Genomic DNA, 17,551 nt, shown 5'->3' with positions numbered 1-17,551 from the left:
TTATGTGCTGGTGAAAGGTTGTGATCTGTTTTTTTTTTTTTTAGAAAAAAACTTTTACAAAAAGATGTTTTTAATACAAAATATATATACAGAATGAAAAGAAAACACATTTAGAACTCCTTTTTCCCAATTACATTATTGCATCATTACATTACATCATTTAAAAAAAAAATCTTAAAACATTGAAATAAAATCATTCTTGAATTATGAGACCACAAACATTTGATAAAAATCGTAAAATTGCTATTTTTAAAGAAATCGATTTCCCATGCATCATATTCCACCAAATTACCTCAGGAAAATATCTTTCTGTTTGTGACACACATTTTTAGATTAAGTTTCACGTTCCTCACAAATGGACTCATATTCTAATAATAGATGTCTTAATGTTTCCTTTACTGTAGTGCTTTTACAGAAGCGGCAGGGCTCATGCCCTTTTCCCATTGCATCTCTAATTTCCTGACTTTGACCGATAGGCAAATTTGTTTAGATATGGCTTCAACGAACCCACCTGCTTCCAGTCAGATACCAATTGACAATACAGGGAAGTGCTCTTTACTTTCTCGTTAGTTTCAGCCCAATCAGCCCATCTTCGACTTTTTACTTGCATTGGATTCTTAATGAGAAGTTCAACATCTGCACCAATTTTGTCAAGTAGCCTTCTAGTGCTATCATACATGTTTTACCCATTCTCAGTTGTAGGCTGAAGATCGCATATAAGTTATTTCCTGATCCCAATAACAATTTTCTTAGTAGGGCCATTTTTGTCCATTCTATTACACTCTTTAAGGATTGTAAGCCTAGTTCGTACCTAATAGCTGAAATTGGGATACATTTTGAAGATAATACAGTATACTTCTCCACAATTTTGCTTTGATCTTAGCAATACTAACTTCTACACATTTTGGAAAACATTCTAGACCATAACTGAGTTTGGGAATAACTTTCGAGGTATAGAAACGTACCAGAGGCAACATAGAGAATTTACTGTACATTCTTTCAATTCTTTTAGTTTGTGCTGTCAGTGTGGTCAATCGTTGTTCCAAAACATTCCAGTATGCACATTTTTTAAAATATTTGCAAACACAGAATAACCCAAATACACGAATATTCGTCTAATTTCTAGTTTGTAGTTTTTTAAGTACCAACTGAACCTTATAGATTTTTTAATTGCTCCCAGAATAAGAATGATAGATTTCTTTTTGTTTATACTTGAGCCATTCGTATCAATATATTCTTTAAATTTATTTATCATTAGTTTTAATCCTATCTGCGTTCTATCCATCAGAAGGAAGTCGTCCACATAGGAGCACCAATTTAATTTTACCCCTTCTATTTGAGGTGAGATAAACAAAGCTAGGTCCAAAGGGGTCCCCACGTCATATACAAATAGATTAAACAGTGTAGGGCGCAAGATAGTGCCCTGTCCAGACCATTCCATGTGCATATTTAAACAGATCATTTGCCTTCCTGATTCAATCGGACATTAATTACAGATCCCTCATGTAAGTGGATAAGGAGAGACAATATGTTCCCAGGCATTCCAAGTATCAACATTTCTGACCATAGTAAAGACATATTCACTCTATCAAATGCTTGGGATAGGTCTATGCTTGCCACATACGTCAAAGTAGCATTTTTCTTAGACAAGTTTTCTTGAAGAAGTGAAAACATAAGTCCTCCCAACTCTGTCCCCATTCGCTTTCTGAATCCAAATTGTTTGTACTGGAATATTGCCTTAGTTTCTATCCATTCTTCTATCAACCTCAAAACCAGCCCGGCGAATATCTTAGAATCGGCATCCATTATCGCTATAGGCCTATAGTTTTGAGGATCGCTTCTATCCCCCTTTTTATATATGGGGATAACATAAGAAATTCTCCATGAAGATGGTATATGTTTGGTTAGGAAAATATTCCTAAACAGCATAGAAAGGGCATTTGCCCACTGGCATGGATTTGCTTTAAAGATGACATTTGCTAAGCCTTTAGGTCCTGCCGCTCTGGAAGGATTTGATTTTGGTGTTTGGATCATTATCTCGGCCTCTGTAAAATAACACTTCCAATCTATTTCATATATTCCAGACAAAGTTATAGAAGAGGTTTTATTTGCTTCGTAGATATCCCCGAAATATCCCACCCACACATCCTCTGAAACACTATTCACCTGTGACATCATAAGTGGGGATTCCATTGAATTTATGAGCTTGCAGAAATTACGCAATGAACCGTCTTTAAGAGCTCTTAACATGAACTCGCTGTCCGATTGTAACATCTGACCCTTATGTCATTTTAACCAATTGTTTAGTTTTTGTTTACACATTTTCAGATTTTTTTCTTCCCAGGAAATAGAAAGAGTTTTGATTTCCCGAATGTTTTTATTACACAATATTTTATGTTCATTGACTAGACAATCAAAAGTGTGTGCATGTTGAAATCTTACGACACTCCTCTTTGGTCTGATGGATCTACTAATTGTTTCCCCAACATAGGTACTGAATTCTTCACTAGAGAATAAGTGCCATCTTTCCTCAAGCTGTAACTCTTGGCAATCTGTATTAAAGACCGATTTTATTTTCCCCACATTTCCCGGGTGCCAAGTTGTGATCTAAGCTTTATAACAAACATGGTTCCCAAGCAGAAAGTGCGCTTTCACATACTTTCTTTTGTCGACATCTACTCTCTTCACATGTCTCTGGATACTTGCTCTGGACCTTGCATTGTCCTTTATAGTTTGGCTTTTAGGTAACACTTTAGCACCACCTATAATCTGACACTATTTCATTGGAGTAGTGATAGAAGGAAGATGGACTGTGAGGCGGTACATAACTTGTGGGTGTCTTTTTCTGCCTACCCATTGACCACTCATGGCCATGCTAATGCGTATGGCCATTCAATTATTTCCCACTACCTGTCCCTCCCTGTCCTAAATGCACACTCTAAGAATCTTTTTTTTTTATTTGGGTCTATTGTGCAACATCAAACTTGGTTCTGTATATGGCCTGCCAGTGTTATTTTTAAGCAGTGTTCAGAGAGATAATGGATTAAGTACAGCTGTAAATGAGCTCATGGTGTAATGAAAATTTTCGAACCAACTGTGCCCTCATCCACTTGTTTTATATTCAATAGGTTTGTCCGCTCATCTGTTAGGTTTGCTGTACAAATAAAACTTGCAGGACAAATTCACATAGCTCTGGGCCCTGATTTCCAATCCACTCATGGAGCAGGGAGCACACCAAGAATATGCAAAGTCCAGCATGGACGGTGGAGCCCGATGAAAAATGCCTAGCAGAATAGACACAGGCTTCAGTGTGCATTCTCCTCACACAGATGCTGCCTATGAACAAGCCTACTTGCTTCTGCTTCATTCTTCAGTGTTGTCTTAAACGAATCTGTCCACCGTCCAAACTAACCCTTACTGTCCCTACCACTATCAGAACAGCTAAGTACAGCAGAATTACTCCTTTCTCCTAAGTTTTGATTCTTACAGGCTTTGGCTGATTTTCAAATGGTCTCTCGTGACTTCTTTGATCAGTTTATATAGTTCTCTCAATACTTCCTTTGTGTTTTGGCTTCTCCTCACAATGGAGTTTCTGTCTTGACCAATGCCTCTGTTCCTGTGAGTGGTTTTCTCACTCTCCTTTCTTAGAACTGTACTCTTTTGCTTTCTGAGGCTTTCTTTATTTTTATTGTGATGAGTAGAACTACTCGTATAATAATTGTCAGGCTATGATGTGTCCAGCTTGGTCTAAACCAAGAACACAAATTGAATGTATTTCTATGATCAAATTGTATAATGCATAGCCAAACAAATTATCCAATTATGAGGCTTAGTGACGTCACTACATCACAATAGACAAAGCAGTCCACTAAGGGGATTTGATCTAATCTGACCCAGTAATATGGCCAGTGACCCAGTGTAACTCACATTAACTAGTCCTTTACAGCAAAATAGCCCTTCCGGTTGGATAGTGACCCTTTGCAGTGAATTACATACTATTGACAATCACGTGGACCTCCCTTACTGATATACTTCTCCCTCATTTTAATATTATTGCAATGCCCAGTTATTACTAGCTTATTAAATTGGGGTTACTTCTTAAATGAGAGCACTTGCCCAGGCCTCATTGCATACAAATTATGTTGCATATAATAGAGACACAAGCTATAGTAGTTGGGATTCCTCTACCCCGTTACGGGTCATTTGTTTTTGTCTGATACCACATTTTGTTAACAACAGCAGCCCGGCTGCACAAAGAACACCTTATTTGAACCTACTTCTAACATTAATGCTTGTACCACACACGGACATGTTTTACATTACAGTGGTACGCTACGTCTTTAACAACATGCAGTGACAGGACCCGAGCGCGGGTCAATAGCAAACCATTAATTCCCATTACTGGTTACGCTAACGACACTCGGCTGTATTTTAACCGTTCTCATAGGTTAACTAAATCTTAAGCATGCGCTTTATCGCGCAATTACCTTCATGCAGTTAAAACAAATATATCAGGAATAATGTAAAAAATAGCTTGATTTTGCACATGTCTCTAGGTAGACTCCCTCGGAGTCTTAGATACCTATAATTATTAGAATTGGGGCAATCAAACCTTATTCGTGACTCAGCAAACAGACGAATATGATTCTGAAAGGGCGTTTAGTGTGAGAACGGCACGGGGTTGCTAGGCAACCAGTGCTCTAAATAGGTCACATGACTAATGTCTATATCTACTTGCTGAGCTGCTATAGGGCAGCTCAGACAACACCCACATTCTTACGAGACTGTGAACGACAAGCCGGCAGGAATCGCTAGTTACGAACGCATTGAAGCGGCTAATGGGTGTAAGCTTCCTAAGCGCCGTCGTAAATCACAGATCTACGGGGCGTTTTCTGCCGGAGTTTTAAGATACATGGGCTGATAAAAAACCTATTCTTTATCTTTCTTTCCTTGTCTTATTTTATGATTAGTACACGAGATGGCAGCAAGACAACATGATATACTTAAGAAAGTCTAAAACAGCACACCAAGCTGCATTGCAATGACTTCGCGTGATTTTCAGTAATCCTGTTACTCGCTAGTAAGCTGCAGTTAGCTATTTATCACTATTTTTACAAAGGAAATCGGCACGCCTGACTCCTCATTTTAATAGTGGGCTGTGTCTGTTCTTACAGATACGATTTACCGCATGGAAGTCTTCTAGAGATTATATGACCAAACCACTTATCCACACAAAATACTTGGCAGACCGCACCACGTGCCCTATATATCAGGTATCCCTCTTGCATGGACTGTTTTCTCTTTGTGATGTGGATATACACACTTACCGTTTTTGGACTGCACCATTACGTTACTCATAAAATATTGCTCAGAATGAGTACTTTTTTGTGCTGACCATGTCTTTTGTTTTTGTCTTCTCTTCCCCTTCCCCTACCTTGCTTTTGTTTTCATGTCTCTACACCAATTTATTGCAATCATATAATTGCTGCAACCATTATCAATAATTATGTGGATGCCTTATATGTTGTTACATGTACGAATTGTCACTTTTGTTGGTAGCAATACTTTTTTACGCCCTGAGGACGTCCCAGTTAGGGTTGAAACACGTGTTGGCGTGGCGTTTTTCTGTTGATTAAAAATTCATGGAACCTTAACAACAATTTGTTGGAATCTTTTAAATTGTCCAAGTGTATTTCTGTTAGCCTCATTTGGAACCACCTTCCAATTCAGTGGTACTGGTTTTTTACCAATCTGCGAATACTCCAGTTGTAAAAAGCCTACACTAAATAATATTTACTGGGATCATATACTTACCTTGATGCACCTTATTTATACGAACAAAGGTTGGTAGCGCAGATAGTGAGGCACTCCACACTTCTTATTTCTACTTTAGGAAGAGTTTACAAGAAAATACCCTTATAGGCCCCACTACTGACGCAAACCTTTTGATTAACACTCACTAAAACCAGTTCAACCTTTTGTGTGTGTGCGCAGCTCCCCATTCAGGATAATTTCTCAGACTTTTCACCTGTATAATAATTGTCCCTCACTTCCTTTGGTTTTACTATTATCGTCTCTGTGTCTAGAGTAAGACGGGTCTGAGCCTTCTCATAATTATTTCCATTCACTACTCCTGATTTCTCTGTTATCGTCTCTTTATCTGGACTGGGACGAGTATGAACACTCTTGTAATGATTGTCAACCACTTCTCTTGGTTTCTCTATTATCGTTTCCTTATCCTGACTGAGACGAGTAAGAACACTTTTGTAACGATTTTCATTTTCATCACTTGCTTTTGCGACTATCATCTCTTTATCTTAACTGAAACGAGTAAGAGCACTTTGGTAATTATTCTTCATCACTGCACTTGCTTTCGCTGCTATTGTCTCCTTATTGTGACTGAGATGAATATGAATGTTCAGATAACGATTCTCTGCTTCCCTCTCGGGTCTCTGGTTTCCCTGTTACCTGCCAACCTCAGGCATAATGTTACCGCAGGTTCTTTTCTTTTGGGTTGGGTTCCCCTCTTCACTTGGCTGACTTATTGTCTTCTTTCGGTTTCTCGTATTTTGCAATTTCGTCTAGGATGGCTTTCTGGTTCCCAGTGTCCATGGGCAATGCATGACTCCAGTCGCATAGTGTTCTCGGTGTCGTTGCAAGGATCGTTGGTCGCTTCATGGTCACGCCACCACTCGCTCCTTCTCTTATTCTCCAGTTTCCAGGACGCAACGCGTCCTGCACTTCACTCTCTGCTCGCCAGCCGATTTGTAACTCGCAGGTTCTTTGTAGTTCCCAGTTTCCTCACCTTCTCGTTGTGACTGAGTTCTGGGCTTTCTTCACCTCTCGTCATCTTGCCTTCTTCTCCTTGTCCCAGTTAAATGGTGTTTTCTATTTAAAGGGACATTCACATTTTCAGTTTTACAATAACACTTTCTTGTTTCTCCTTCATATGGATCCTGGTAGAATATTTCTGAAGACAGAATCTTGGAAGAATCTTTAGGGAGTTCTTCACAGTAACAGGAATCTTTGTCGCCAAAGGGGGAGTCTCTCCCGGTGAGGTACCGCCTGCCTCGACTCCCGATGGAGGGGGGGAGAAGGCTCAGCTCCCTAGTCACACAGGGGTAGGTTGCTTCCCACTTGGGGAGAAGGGACACATTCCTGTGATTCATCACAGCATGCTATTTAGGAACTCAGGCCTGGTAAGGACTGAAATAGCATATTGAAACATGAGCAACACCAGAGCCTAGTGAACTTCAATGAGCGTGCATGGTGGAGCCATTTTAGAGACAGCAAGGCATAAATTAGTTTTCAAAAATTGATTAGCAGTTTGCTAATTTAAATGCTTTTTGATTACCAAACAAGCTCATTTGATTAGCAATTTTGTACTAAATATTGTTAAGGTCACCAGAGGTTATTTGTACCCAAGACATGAAATGAGCAACAATACAGCAGTTTTGCGTACTGCTGAAATAAGACATTAGTTAGAGAAGTCAGGCCTTGCACATCCTTAACTTCAACTAGACCTACAGGTCGGGTAACTTAGTTAACCTATTCAACCTAAACATTTAAAATGTAATTTCTTTAAAATGATGCATGTCCCTACAAACCCACTATGTTTGGCACATTGCTGCCACCCAGAGACCAGCCATGCACAGTGAAACTTTTATTTGACATTTTTTCTGCAAAGTAAATGTTAAATAAAAGTTTTAAACATCTCTTGCAAATGCTACTAACCCTTTATAAAATCAACTTGACTGTGTGAGTGGACGAAAAGACTTTGCGAGCCACAGATGAGTGTCTGTAAAATGTAAACGGTTAGCTGCATGAATGGGCACAAATAAATAGATATGATAAAAAGGCTCTGAAAATAGTTTGGCCAGCTGTCTCCTGGAGGTGGTAATATATAATTCAATCATAAAACAAAGCGTACTCTGGAGGCCAACAGTGTTTAGTATTGCAGTAGATTGTAGATGTGCAGACTGGATGGCACAATTGATCACTACTTTGCGTAAGCATCTAGTTCGCTTTGTTTATTCATTATGTAAGAGGTAAAAAAGAGACTAAACAGAGTGGATTGTCTAGCAGCCATAGAACTGGGAGGCAAACTAGGTGGACTATTTGAGTGTGTGGTCATCTCACTTTCAGGGTACCTGGTATAAAGCAAAATAGTGATAATACAGAATTTCAAGAAATATGGGTTTGCTCCTCATGGGTTGAGCACCAATTACAAGATGTATGCAACCTGCAGGTTACATAACTAGGTTTGCCCTCAAAAGCATTTGATAATGTACATTTTCAAAAGTGTTCACTTATCAATATGATGCATCTTTCCCAACCAAATGAAATATAGTGCACACTATGAAATTTAGATACACGAACCTAAACTTTACTGTAACGCATGGAGATGATGCAGTATGTTACAGTATCAATACTGTAATTATGCATTATGTAACAACTTACATTTTAGGAATGGAATTGCATGACTATTTTTATATAAATATTAAGTTGACACATACTGGTCTTTGCCAGACAGTATATAGAAAGCTTAATAAAAGTATCATCCCAATTACTTCTGGTTTGCAATCATTTGAAAAAGAAATTCTTGCCTAGCACTCCCACACATGCCTTTGGCACTTAAGGAGATGATTACTGCTGCACTTTTTCTCCATTAGCACTTGAAGTGAACAGAGAAAATAGGGTGAAGAGGGCACCATGGGCAAGAGGAAAGTAGGGTGAGCTGTTTGTTCATTGAAGAGGTCAACTTAAATAGCTAACCTTGCTACACAAACGTCAATTTGATTAGCAAACCTACAGACTTGCATAGCAAATTGCTATGCAACACGGCTTATTTTATGCCTTGTACAGCAATCAAAAACTCCATATTTAATGGGGAAATGAGCGTGCGGGTTACGGACGCGAGACAGGTAATTTTCCTTATGGACTCAGGCTCTTAGCAAGGAATGTGGGCAAACATTGTGAAGAATATTTTCAGAAGGCGAACCGCCAACCCAACTGCTACAATTACAAGACCCACAAAGCTCACCATTTGTTAACACATAAGGGCAGGACACTAGCCAACAGAAGGAACACTGAACTCCGCATTATGCAATGAGGCGAGAAAGTGAACCTTAATACTTGCCTTGAGGACGATTTAGGGTCGAAACACGTGTCGGCTGTTTGACTACAATAATAAATAACACTTAATGTTATTAATTGCAGAGTTTTGAAGATACTATCTCAGGGTGTAGTGCAGACCATCAGCACAACTAGTCCCTGTATACTGTTCATGGGGAAATTGACCCACCAACAGGACACTCATGGGAACAATTACTGCCAAAGCTTTGGTGTAAAACGAAGCAAAAGCTTCCTGACTGTAAGATTGTTAGGATTGCATTCCAGACTGTGAGTGGTGTATCCGAGAATGGAGAAGGAGAAGATGGAAAGAGAGAAAGAAACTAAGTGTGACCTCCCAACTAGGCCACATAGTGGGAGTGGTCTAAGCTACGAGATGGTTATGCCGAGGTAGCCACACTTAAAACAGCAAAGTTTGGAGAGAAGGCTAGATTGGAGAGCCTACTTGGAGATTTAACTCAAAGGTTGTCGGGAGAGAGAACTTGAGATGGAAAAGCCTGCAAAGAGACCACCACAAACTAAAGGAGTAGCATCATTTGAGATCACCATTGCCTGTGGTCAAAGGTATCATAAATATTACAGCTTGACAAATAACTAGGTGAGGGGAAAACATCTCTACCCAGAAGAACACCCAGGGCAAGGGAGTAACAGAACGCAACACGTCTTGCCTCAGTAGAGTCCCAGAAGACTACTGAATGTTGGAATCATCTGCCAAGACCAAGTCTCTAATGGGGAACTAAAAACTTCCCTGAGACTGTGAGTGATCTAAGGGACACTCTTAGGTAAGGGCTCCCTGGAGTTTGATGAGCAGAATAGGAACTAGACGTTGTACTCTAGACACTTAATCCTCTCAGAGTAGACTCTTCACTGGATGTGCACTGACCTTCCACCCTGGAACGTTTTTCTTCATAAACCACCTTATTTTTGTTGGAATAGTTATTCTCCTACATCCTGTAGGAGTATTTCTCATCCTGTCGTGTCACTATAATTCACAAGTGGGAAATATGAGGTTTTGGGGCAACTCCTACTAAGAATACCTGACAACCCAAAGGAACATACGTTTAGTGTGAGAACAACTTCTTTGAGCCTGGTAGTTTGCCACTTTTACCCCTGCACCGAGTCGTACACTGTAGACCCACTGGTTATCAAGGGATCCATTTTATTGATACGGATACACAATCCTGCAAGGTTAGGCCTGTTTGTTTTTTTTTTTATTGCATCCTTTTGCCCTGCTACCTTTCCCTTGTGTTGCCTACTTCAGAATATAGTTACTGGTACCCTCACCTTCACCTCCTGGTTGACTTTGTGCTATTTTCCTCACTCCTCATTTGTACCACACCACACACCTTGAATCCACCCATAAACTTTTACTCCACACGTCTCTTACCTCGATCTCCCCAAATTACCAGAACGATTGAATATGTAAGGCAGAATTCGGACAAGTTAGAGAGGTCATCTTAGACCCTTCCCAAAATTCTGTTCTGCCCATTCCTCCTTAACCCCTTAACTGCCATGTGTATTTCCCCCCAGTGCTAAGGCCTTTTCTGGTGATTTCGGTATGTCGCCATTCAATCCCTTGTAACGAGATATGTCGAACAAATTTGGCCCCTTTATTTCCCACATGTAGGCAGTCGTAACGCCACCCAGGAATCCTAGTTTGCTGTAGGCGGCTGAGAGAGAATAACCAAAAAGGGGGAAAATGTTTATTTTTTTTCTGAAAATCACAATAAAATGATTTAGAAAAGAAGCCTGTGTTTTTTTCCTTGTAAGAGCTAGGAACAAATGGTTTGCTGTGCTGAATTCCCCATTTTCCTGTCTTTCAAGAACATGTTTTGTGGAAACGAAAGGAACCTATTTTGATATGGTTACCAACCGTTTTGTGAGAGGTAGGCGATTTTGGCTTTTTTTCCCAATAGGACAGAATGGAAGAAAAGGGTAGGAAATATGTACAGAAGGACAGAAAGGCATACATATCTGAGAAGTAGACAAAATTCCAAGTTTAGGAAGGGGTGATTTGCGCAAGTCAGGCAACACTTATGTAGGGAAATATTCCACAGTTTGGAAAATTGGGAAAATGACAGTAAAAAAGTTATGTGGTGGACATGGTTGGCCCGGTAAGGCAATTGCTTCTGTGAATGTTGAGAAAAACAATGCTCCGCTACATTCCCCCGACTCTTCCAGTTAGGAAATCACACATTTTTTGTAATGTTTCACAAAACAAGCAATACCACAAACCAAAAAGAGAGCCATTGTACACAGCTTTATGCTTATGGCCTAAACAGACGTACTTAGCATGTGTAAATAAGGAAAATAAATGTGGTGATGAAGGGCAGGCATACATTTTTTGAAAGCGCACAGGCAGACCTTTTGAAGGGTAGGTGCAGATTACAAAAGTGTGTATAATGTCTAAAGCAGTGACTTAAATGTAGGTCACATTTGGGAAATAAAAGGGTTGTGTAACAAAGGGCAGCAGCAAATGGGTCGAAACGTTATGAAAACCACGCAAGCACAACAAGTGTCATACCTTCCCGCATTCCCACAGGTGTCCCGATGAAAACAGTACCTCACATGTGTGGGTGCACCTACCTGGACGCAAAGGGAAAAGCCTAAAACACTGGTAACCCCAAGTCTTTCAGCAGAGCAGATTTTCAGGAATTTTGCTCATGCGGACAACCTACAGATTTGGGCCTAGGGTGTCAAAGCACCAAGGAAAACAGGGAACCCCATGCATTTCTGAGAAAAGGACACCCGTGGGAATCCACAGAGGTCTGACTTGCGGAAATCGGGCCAGAATTTATTACCCACAACCCCCGGCAAAGTCCGAAATTTGGCGAAAAAAACATAATTTTCAGACATTTCCCTCAACCCACCCACTGAAACATGCAGCCAACAACACATGTCCTACCATCCCGCATTCTCACACGTGTCCCGACGAAAACGGTACCTCACATGTGTAGGTGCACCTACCTGGGCGCAAAGGGAAAAGGCTAAACCATTGGTAACCCCCAATGGTTTCGGGTAGACAATCTACAGATTTGGGCCTAGGGTGTCGAAGCCACCAAGGAAAACGAGGAACCCCATGCATTTCAGAAAAGAAGACATCCGTGGGAACCCACAAATGTCTGACTTGTGCAAATCACCCCAGAATGTATTACCCACACGCCCCGGCAAAGACCCTCATAGGAGATGGTTGCCCAAGGCCAGGGACATTACCCCCAACCATCCTAGTATTTTGGCCTGCCTGCATTACATCTTCTCCCTCCGGGAAAGGACGGGGAATGTCCCAGGCCTCCTGGGAACCACAGCTGGGCTTGGGGACGTTCAACCCACACTGGGAGTCAGCTGCCCACGGCGAGGAATATGACCCCCTACGACCCTGGAACTCTGGCTGGGTTGCGTTACAGCTTCTCCCCTCTGGGTTTGCTGCCAAAAGGTAAGTAAGGGGGGGAGGGATGGAGTGTATTTGTAGGCTATGCTTGTGGAGGCCTTTGCTTTGAGTTGTTTGACCGTAATGGTCAACTTATCTACAGTCATTTTGGCCGTAACTTTTCCATTACGGTTAAAGAACCCAAATCCCCCACATAGCATCTTCATCATGTTAAGCCAGCCTCACCAAGCTGTATTTCATTTGTCTTTTCCATCCCTGCTTTTTCCCTTAGCTATTTAACATTCATTTACCTGATATGCAAACTTGATGGGGACCAGCACCACCAAGACGTTCCTTTTTGCATATAGAAGCTATTAAAACTACCTAACAACCATCCTTTGTTGTGTTTTTTTGTTCTTTTTGGGGCACAAGCTGATTCAAGTTGTAGGATGGTTTCATTGGGTGACATCTAAATTGGGGGATTTTTCTGCCCACCACAAATCGGGCATACACAATTTTCATGTATTTAATAAAGTTCTTTTATGATCCTGGGACCGCCCAATTTAACAATATTGATTCCCTACAGCCCCCTTCCCTTTCAGGACAAAAAACATACAGGGTTGCATAGAAGTCTATTAATAAAAATAAGTACATCAATTTAAATATTAATGTATGCATCTATCAAATTACAATGTCAATGGTGACTACGATGACAAATGACCAATACACTAGTCTCATCACTTGTCAATGCTACGTTTACTTAAATCGCAACACCATTTATGCATTGGGTTTACCCTGAATGCACATGCACCATGGATTTTAAAAAAAGCATGAGAGTTCAGGATAAAGTTTTCATTTGATCAAAACAAAATCACACCAAAACATCCCTGCCTATATAAATCTCTACGTTTTTGGAATAAACATAAACGCCTCCCCTCTAGCCAATAGATATGTGAAATCTCAAATATTATTATTATTAAATATTATTCCAGAAACTCAATTGGCCACTAACACTCCCACATGGAAATTGCTTACAAAGAGGAATGTTTGATATGTTTAACTTGTATGTTTGCTTGATTCCCTTAAGTGGCATTTCTGTTGCATTAGTGTGTAAAAGTCATTTGTCATTTTTCATAGACGACCTAAAGGTGGGAAATGGGTGGTAGTTAATAACCCTTTCTCCCTTTTTCTTAAGTGGATCAGCACCTGTAACAGGATTCTGGTTGGTGATGTAACCAGGAAATTATTTCAGTTACCTTATTTTCTATATATGTGCACAGTGAGATATCATTTTGGCTGCCATATACTTCTTCTGTACTTGATCATTACACAGAAAAGGGTTCAGGGGAATCTCGCAAATCTACAATTCCAGAAGCACATACACTCTTGAAATATTTACTAATGTCTCAGAATGTGCAGTCAGTATATATACACCCCCCCTTAGTACTTTCACAAATAAAAACGGCTGGGATTTAATCTATTCCTCTTTAAAGTATCGCTTCCTTCAGAATTGTTTCCCCTTAACATTATACCTACATAGGAATTTCTTTGGCTTTCTCACAGACAGGTGGCACACTCTGAAGGACTGGTTACTATCTTCACCTTTTAGTTACAGGTGGGAACGAGTTGGCACAATGGAGTCAGCTTCCCGCCACAGCCTGGTTACCCTCTTTCTGAATTGGGCCTGTCTGTGATCTTCTCCTCTGAAGCAGGCCTGGGCTTAAACTCCAGGTAGGTATTTTACGGTGTACTGATAGTAATCCAAAACTGGTCCAAAATGAAAGCAATCTATTGATGTCTCATTTCTGTTGTTAATTCTCCTTTCTCCTCTTTTGTCATTCTGTTGATCCCATTCAGTGATTGCCTCCAGAATCTATGGGTTTGGACTTTTATAGATCTGAAACCACTCCCTTTAGAGGTGTGCATAATTTCTCTAATCTAATTAGTGTATGTAATTGGACAATGTTCCAAAAGTGACCTCACACTTAACCATCCCCTTCGTTCTCATTTGGCATATTAATGTAGAAGGCAGTCTACTCAGAGTAACTTCCTACATTAAACAGTTATCATTTTCTTAAACATCATGTTCCTCATATGTGATCATGTTACTAATCGGTTCATCAATTTGCTCTAATTCAGGTGAATCTAATCATGCAATTCTCATCAGCATGAACTGCGACTTGTTACAGATTTTTCCTATTTGCTCTCAGATACTTTTACACCAAAATGTTTCCATCGCCGACTAACGCACTGTCCGGCACAGATGCTAGGATATTTGAATCACTAACACGTGCTGTTTCTGCACAATAATATCCACGTTGGCCTACTTTGCATAATTAAATATAAAAAATATTGTTTTACATTCAGCTCATAGGGCTTTTCACCCTGCAAAATTAAAAAAAGTAACAAAGTTGTGATTCCATATGTAATCTTTAACTAGTGCATTCTTTTCTTTACGTGTCATAGGATAAACAACAGTATGACATGCCATCCCCTGCCTGACAACAGAACATTTTGTGTTATCCTCTTTGAAGATTAGAGCTGGCCAATGTGGCTGTCATGGGTTATATTCCCTCTAAGCTGTGCGCTTGTCCAATTTCCCTCCTGGGTGCCTGCTCAGAAGATGTTTAACAGCGCACCCAGACAATTCCCACCTTCTTAGGAAATTAAAAGGCACAAGCCACAGCGGTTTTATGTGGTTTGTAATATGAATAACTTTCAATTACCAGAATTCCCATAGCCAATGTTGCATTAGCAAAAGTGTCACCCACACTATGTAACCCAACTGTCTACTCACGTACTGATACCAACCTTAAGTAAGCAGACTACTTGGTTGTGTAACTGAATACATGATTCATATTCTTTGTACATGTGTCACATAGGTTCTTTGAAGCGCTACCCCTGCAAGATAAGGCATTATAAAACTCAAACATTAATTTGCCCAGTCAGGATTTTGAGTAGGCAAATAACATGCTCGGCCTCCTCAACTTTAGCATTGCTAATGCAACCCTATAGGTGGAGAGCAACATTGCAATATCATCTATTTGGTCTACAAAGGATAATGGATATAGAATACGCCTGGCACTACTCATACATAGCATTAGGGCAATTAATATTCAAACAGCTACATTGCTTGTCACACAGCCTGCATGCTTTCAAAGTTTTGAGAATTCCATTGGACATAGATCTTAACAAATGCTAGGGTTATTCTCTGTTACACAAAAATTCGTTCACTGAGCATTTGCATAATCGGACTCAACTATATTAGGGGTTGTTGCAAACAATCTGCGTTGCACTGCAAAATAACTGTGCAGATGCATGTTCATGGCATTTTCTTAAACTGCCCATAATATCATTGTGAGGTTTAAAATATATTTCGTTTGCAAAGTATTGTGGGTATGCAAATATTCCAGCAAGTGTTTACTGCTACAATCCCTCACTTTTTACAGAGCTCTGTCAACTACTGTTGGAGGCCAGAACAGGGTCTTGGAATGAGGAGAGAGCAATGCCGGAGAACACTGCTGAGGTGTGGGGGTGAAGAACTGATCAGCAACTTTTTATTTTTTTAAACGAGTCAAATGTTTGGCCAGTACAGTATAGTGAAGGAAATGTGGTGTTTGTTTGCATTATGGCATAGGATAATCTAGCAGCATCTAGGAAAATGTACCTTCCGTTTCTACTATACTCGGCTATTGAGTGCTTTTCAATAATCATGTTTTCTGTGTTTAGTGCATCTAACATCCTCATTCATTTTGTTCAACTGACAACAGGGAATTGCAGAAGAGGAGCCACTAGTTACAGAAGAACCCACTCCATCTGTTGTAGCTCTGAGCATTTTTGCTATCAACTTAAAAGGCAAATCTACGTGATCTTCTTCAAAGGAGGACCATAAACAAAACTCAATAAGGTTCTTACTGAATTTCATCTAGGCTGCGGCGAGGAAGGGTGGGGGGAAAATCTAGTCTGTATTGTGTGATCAGTCATTTCACTTCAATGTAAGGGTTACACGCAGGGATATGGTCAGATCTTACTTGCTACTTAGAATCAAATGACCCTTTTGGATGCAAAAAAGTAATTGGATTTGCCAAAGGTATATTAACAGATGTGAAATTCCCTTGAAATTCCTCTGTAGATCAGCCAGTAATATTATAAGAGCTGCTTCCTACACTACTGCTCTGCTGGTCAATAATGAGAAAATATCAGTGGAACTTAGTGGGAAGAAGCAGGTCTTGGGCTCTGATTTATTCACTGTTTCCCATGTATTTGTTAGACTTATTTGCACTCCCTAATTTTTTGTTGGGCAAATTGTTCTGTTTTTACAGAGTAAAATTGCATGATATGCCTGCATCCTATCTGTAGGGCTGGTTTGGAATAGGTGTTGTCACTGCTTTGTTCACAGGACAATGTAATGTTGATGGTGGTGAACAGTGGCACAGGAATTCTGAATATCATGCTCTTTGATATGGTTATTGTGATGCAATTACCACCCTGACACACTTTGCCCCATGCATTATTTAAGTAAAGTAGGTCTAATGGGAGGCGGTCGCCACTGGGAAAAAAGGGAGGAGTCTCCCTGTTTTCCCAGTGGCGACCGCTTCCCATGTGGCCAGGGGACGGCAGCCGCTACCTAATCCTGACCCTGGGGGTGGCTGTATGAGAGAGGATCACATGGAGGGAGACAATCTCCTGGGAGATACACTGAGTTCATTGGATGAGACACAGTATCCCCCCCCTTCCCATGAAGAAGACCCTCTGACACCCGAGTCCGTAATTGCCTATTGTCAGCTAACGGTTCCCCTTTGTAGAGGAAGTTAAAAAAACCTTTTCTCTACAGTACTCTCGTCAGGCCCCCGCCTTTGACCCAAACACTCACAACTCGCACATAACACCTTTTGCTTCTCCTGTGGCTTTATCTCTGAGAAAAAACATCTAAGAGTCAAGTCAAATGACATCCATTGACTCCAACTCCCATAACGAATAAGGTAATGAGAGAAGGAAACTCAACACCCAATAAGAAGAATGTTCGACTGCAGACAAGAAGACAAAGTACAA

General features: G+C 40.3%; 1 protein-coding gene across 4 annotated transcripts in view; it reads left to right on the top strand.

The window, feature by feature from the left end:
* Nucleotides 1-17,551, top strand: part of TDRD3 (tudor domain containing 3) — a 1,496,528-nt gene that overhangs the window by 881,596 nt on the left and 597,381 nt on the right. The window lies entirely within an intron of this gene.

The sequence above is a fragment of the Ambystoma mexicanum genome, chromosome 7q, assembly GCF_040938575.1.
Source record: "Ambystoma mexicanum isolate Mex_15411 chromosome 7q, UKY_AmexF1_1, whole genome shotgun sequence".
In the NCBI taxonomy this organism is placed as follows: domain Eukaryota; kingdom Metazoa; phylum Chordata; class Amphibia; order Caudata; family Ambystomatidae; genus Ambystoma; species Ambystoma mexicanum.
Note: the sequence above shows the minus strand (reverse complement) of the source record. Positions and strands in the feature narration are given on the sequence as shown.